The sequence below is a fragment of the Caretta caretta genome, chromosome 19, assembly GCF_965140235.1.
Source record: "Caretta caretta isolate rCarCar2 chromosome 19, rCarCar1.hap1, whole genome shotgun sequence".
Lineage (NCBI taxonomy): Eukaryota > Metazoa > Chordata > Testudines > Cheloniidae > Caretta > Caretta caretta.
In genome coordinates, this window is record NC_134224.1 from 7823132 (window position 1) to 7829131 (window position 6000).

The window sequence follows — 6000 nt, forward strand, 5'->3', positions numbered from 1 at the left end:
CAGGAGGCTGACCCCCCCCCCCCTCGCTGAACACACGATAAAAGAAAGCAGCTTCTGCTTCAACGTTATCTGAAACGGCAAACGCCCCTTTATTGCAAAGCCTGGAACCGATCCACACCCTAACCCGCCCCTGGAGAGGGTCACTGCAAAGGCTCTGCTGAGCTGAACCTTCAGACTAGAGCTGGTCAGAAAAATTCAGACGGAAGTTTTCCATAGGAAAATGCTGTTTCCCTGAAATCAAAATGTTTCCCAGGCACCTGTCGACTTTGGTGAACCATTAGAAAAGTTTCAAAATCAAAGTGGAGTGTTTCATTTCAACTTCCACGTTTACACTATTTATTATTGGATCGTCATCATATATAACATTCTATATTATGCTGTAACATTTCATTTCAACAGTTGTTTCAAGGTTTCTAAATCAAAATGCTTTAGACTCTTCCCTTCTGTGAATAGTTCAACCTTTTGTCCAGATTTGGGACAAAACAAATTTCAAAAGGTCAGAATTTTCCACGGGACAGAAATCCCATTTTCTGCCCAAGTCCACTTCAGACCAAGGGAGCCAACAACCTCCCCCTAAACTAAATGATCCTCAAGGCGCTAGATCAAGACCTGTGAAACAACCGTATAGGAGTCACTGGGAAGAACAGATCAAAACCAACAAACCAGGCTGTTAGGGACACCTGGGTGGCCCAGCAGCCTCATCACAGTGAAATGTGTAGAACTCAAACCAAATACAGAATCAGGGCCCGTCCATTAGGGATGGAAACTGAACATCACAAAGCACAACCCTGGCAGGAAGGCACGAGGATGAGAGACAACACCCCACCACACAGCAACCTGCTACTGGATCAGTCAAAATGGGCTATGGTGACAAAGAGACCCAGCGGATAAGGCCCCCAACCCCGTGGGCAGCGCCATGCTGGGTGAATTGTATTGGTCTCTGACAGGACCCTGAGGGTGTTGGCCTATTTACACTTTGGCAGCCATGAGGAATTTTAGTCAGGACCCCCACTCATGGACTTTGAGTGTAGCAAGGGACTGTTGTCAAGGATCCCATCCTCTCCCTTAGAATGGGGCACTGTCCTAGTGCCAGGACTCACCCTTTCTGCCTGTGAGATGCAACAAGGTCCTTAGATATGCATTTTGCACAATATTTCATTGAGCAATTAAGGGTTCATTTTCAGAGCTGATTGCCCAGGGGCTAATCAGACCAGCAGGTGCCTGCTCTCTTCTTGTTAGCTAGAAGCACCAGGGAATGGACAAAACCCAAGACACTGTTGCATCTCATGTTCTAACTGGCACCTAAGGCTGGGGACAATGGTGCTGCACAGGGTGTTGCTGGAGAACATCACTGGCTTCAGAGCTGGCTCCCGTGCTGTGTTGATCCTGAACTGCTTGGAAATCCTCTCCGTTTGGTAACAGTTTGCCTTTGACAAAGGACCCCAGGAAGTGCTTTGCTAGTCTCCATACACAGCAACTACACCAGTGCAGGAGTGGGAGGGTGGCCACTGAGAGAAGAAGCTACTTCACCATCCCTCCTGGAACAGATCCAGCTATTCCAGGCCAAGGCTTAAGTTACTGCCCTTTCTAATAGCATCTCTGGCTCGTTACCAGGATCAAGGTCTGGGGCTTGCACACAGAATAATACGGTTGTGTGATCTGTACAGTTTCTCCTTCCCCAGACACTTGCAGAGCTACCCCCACATGGAAAGTTCAAGGCAACCCCATCTAACTGACCTCATCCCCCGATACGCTCAGGAGACTATTTTGTTGGGGCAAAGCTTTCAAGTTCCCCTGACCCCGTCCCCGACTCGTATTCATGCCCAAAGCTTTTGTAACTGCAGCCCACCCGTGACCCAGACAACTGGCCGGGCGAAGGCACCCACTGTGACCTGCAAGCAGCCTGCGGCCCCCTTTGGAAATCTTAGGCATAGTGTGCGGATCCCCAGGGTTCACGCATCACAGCTTGAAAAACAACGGATCTAACTCCCGTCTAGGTGACGGTGGGAAAGGCGCCGGAGTCCCATCTACACTAGGGCGGCCAGCTGCACTACTGCCAGTGGAATAACTGGAGAGTTCCTGAAAAAATACCACTGGCGCCCAGGCTTGGCCATTTCTCTTCTTCGACTGTACACGCCCCGGGGCAGCGACTCAGCCCCTCTCAGGATCAGGCCCTTCGTCGCCCAGCCCCGCACACGCTGTTGGAACTGAGCAAGAAAGGAGGGCGGCAGTCGGGGGAGAGCGGGGTTTGCCAAGTCAGCCTGCCTCAGTGCCTCAAAGCGTGGCTGAGCACCCACGCTGCGGGGAACCCTGTGGGCACTTTGCTGCTGAAGACGTGCCAGGACCTTTTTTTTAAAAAAAATAAAAGTCTTTTAAGATGCTAATACAACAAGAGTTCCCTAGCAACCGGGGCTCAGTCATTATCTTAACAAGTATGTGATGGGGGGGGGGGTGGGAATGGGGGAAAGAAGAGATCAAAACAGAAGGAAGAATGAGGCAGCCAAGGGAAGGAGACTGAAAAGAAGGAAGGGGAACAAAAAGGCGGGGGGGGGGGGAAGAACTGCAGAGCCTGGGGATGGCTCACCAATGAGCAATGGAGTCTTCCCCCACCCTCGCTTATAGCTATTTATAGTGTAGTCGTGCCTAGGAGTCCCAGGTAGAGTCCAGGCCCTGCTGTACTAGGTGCTGTACATACAAGAGCACTGTTCTCCAGCCCAGGTTAGCAATGACTGGGTAGGGGTACCATGCAGTGGCAGTCTGGTAGCCCCCCTGGGAGAGGAGTTTGCTGGGTCTCCATCCAGTTCCCAGGGGCCCAAGGACAACCGGCCCACTCCTAGCAAGCTCAGCAGAATGCCTGTGCTGGGGCCCTTCCTGCCTTGGGGGGGTGGGGGGTGGGCACATGACAATGAGACTGGCATCATCTCTGGCCCCGGAGCTGTCTGACAACTCCCATGAGCCCTAAATTCATTGCAAGCTAAAAGCCGGAGGCGGAGGAGAGCGAAAGGGAATGACACAGCGAGAAGCTGGCCCAGCCCGAGAGGAGTGGGCTGCAGGCCGCCTGGCAGCGGGACTCAAAGCTCCTTCTGTGCCTGGGTGTTCCACTGCCCTCTAGTGGAACGAGAGCCCCATGCGCAGGTCCTGTGACCGAGCAGCAAATGACCAAGGGGTTCCTTCCACAGGAGCGGGGGTATTAAAACATGCCGCTCCCATCAGAAGGCTCAGTGCATTTGCCCCCGGCGCCCTCGGTCCTTGCTACAAGTTTGCGTTTTCTTTCAGGAAGAAAGCGCTGTTAAGTGGTTAGAGCAGGGAGTCAGGGCTGCTGGGGGGGGTTGCATCCCAACCCTGCCTCACCTCAGACAAGGCCGTTAACCTCTCTGGGCCTCAGTTTTGCCATGTGTGAAATGGGGCTGATACTCACCTACCTCCCAGAGGTGGGGGTGAGGCTTCCACCACTCCCAACAGCCCAGTCATCCCCTTTGGTAGATATTTTGAGCCAGGTCCTGCTAGCCGCACATTAGTGGCAACCTGCTGGGGCTCCTTTGGCTGTCTTGGATTTGTTATACCGGCTGAGCTCAATGAGCAGAGCAGCATGGGCCCTTCAGTGGTGTCTTGGGCTGCAGTCAGCCCTGTCTCCGATCACATCGGCATCTGTCATCAATCCCTTGCAGACAGAAACGCAGGAGTGCACGTCAGCTTGCCCTTCGTTTGACCTTGCCTGTTGTGGTTGCCACTCCCCATTTATAATGGACAACTGCCGTCTCCCATAAGAATTACATTCCCTCCCTCCTCTAAAGTAATTCGCATCCAGTTTTGGGCAGCAGGGAGCCTTTGCCCTGGCCTCTCTTTTACAGGGAAAGTCAGTGAAGGGAGCAAGGACAGGACTGGAAAACAAGCCAGGTTCTCCGCTGCGTGACACTGTTGCGGTTCCTTATCCCAGCCGGCTCCCTCGAGCAGCGTGCGTGACTGGAGCGCCACTGAGGCAGGGTGAAGAGGCAGGAGCTAAAGCTGTAGCAAACTGGAGCCGCACCCAGGTTTGGCCACATGGGAAAACTGACCCCACTAGCTACCGTGGAATAGACAATTTGCAGTAGCTCCTTGGGTGGATGCTCTGTCCCTGCATAAATGGGATTTTATTCCACAATGATTACTCTGCTTTGGGACACTAATTATTCCAGAATCAAGTGACTTTTCTTCCAGAGTAGAGCGTCCACACAGGGAGCTATTCTGGAATAGCTGTTTCAGGGATTGTCTACATGGAGAAATTGACTGGGAGAGGGATAGGGCATGGGAAGTCAAGGTACAGCCCTGGACCCACATGGGACTGTAAAATTTTGAGGGCAAGGACTCTCTCAGCCTGTGCTAGGTACTCTACAAACCCAATGGGACTCCATTCTCGGGTGGTCCCTAGGCTCTACTGTAATAATAATCATAGGGAACCAGGCCAACGGCTGCTCTTGGGCTCTCTGTCTCTGCTGTTGTGCCAGGTGGTATATGAGTGGACGAACTACATCTGCCTAATTCTTTGCTATGTAAGAACACCCTGGCATCTGAAACAAAATATGGAGGTGGTAGTGGTACCCTGGCCTCTTGGACTAGTTGGTCATAAGAGGTCATCAAAACATCTCCCAGCTGGAGGATGCTGCACCTTCCCCTGGGAACAAGGGATCTGGGGACATGTCTGGTCCCATCACTGCTCACGCAGAGTGAGCTGGGAGGAACAAATACAAAATGCAAGAATTTTCACACATTGCTCCAGGCTTGTTATTGCCTCTCCTTATTTTCTAGGATCTTCAGCTTGGGAAGGGGGATTCCTTGCTGCCGAACAGAAAAGCAAGAGCCAGGGGCAGGTACAGTCCAAGGGCTGCTCGCATGATTTGCTCAGGAGAACCCAGAGCTCACGTCACATTCAGACTGCACAGCTTCCTGTCTGGGTGATGGAGCAGTGCAAAGCCAAGCCCAGGTGCTGACTTTAATCAGATAAACTAGCTTTGTGATCCTTTGGCACAAGCTGTACCTGTTGTGAACATGGCATATGAGCATGTGGGTGTGACACTTGGGGGGGGGGTTGCAAGCTGCCAGGACAGCTCTTGGTGCTGCAAAGTGTGGGTGCCTCTGGGGGCCAAGGCACAATCCAGCATTAAGGTCTATAGTGCAGATCTGGGACAGCTCTAACAGTGATGCTCGCACAAATGGAGCCGAGCAGAGGTGATATGGAGAGGAAATGCCGATTGATCGAGTGGTGAGTTCTAGGCCCAGCTCTGCCACTGATTCATGCTCTGGTTTTAGGCGACTCCCACACTCCCTGTGTTTCACTTTGTACAATTAAAATGTCAAGAACAGACTATATGACTGCTAGGCAATAGTGCTACAGCAGGGCACAGTATGAATTCCATTCAAAAGCTCAGAGACCTTATTTTAAAGCCTCTTATTCCCTCCCCCCCCCCCCATGTCTTGGATGCTCTGCTCATTTTTCCTTTCAGGAATTTAATAGGTGACCAAGTGGCCTTTGGGCCATCACTATCCCTCTCCCGGACACTCTGCTCTAGTGAGCTCTGCAGGAAAGCGGGCTAAGGGGCATGCTAGGCATTGTTCCGCAAGAGCTCTGGGCTGGGCCACCAGCCCCCTGCAACTGGCCAAGAAACTGGTGCTTCCGCTCCAGCTGGGGCAACTGCCCTGAGCCAGCACCAAGCAGCTCCAGGTTCTATCCATCCTTCCCCCTGCCCCCTTCGGAAGGGCTGACTGAATGGGCTTCGTACAGGGGTAAGCTGGGGAATATAAATGCCCACCCCCTCCAGGCACTCCAACCCCCCCCCGCAGAGAGACGCGCAGCAACCCACGGCTACAGTGATGTTCACAGCCCCTGCACCCACCTCACCCCCCACCCTGAGGGCTTGGGTAGTGGCTCTATGAATTTTGGGTTCTGCGGCTACAGCCCAGCCCTTAATTGATAATCATGTTGATTACAGTAGGGCCTGAGGGGCCCTTGAGGCTAAGTGCACT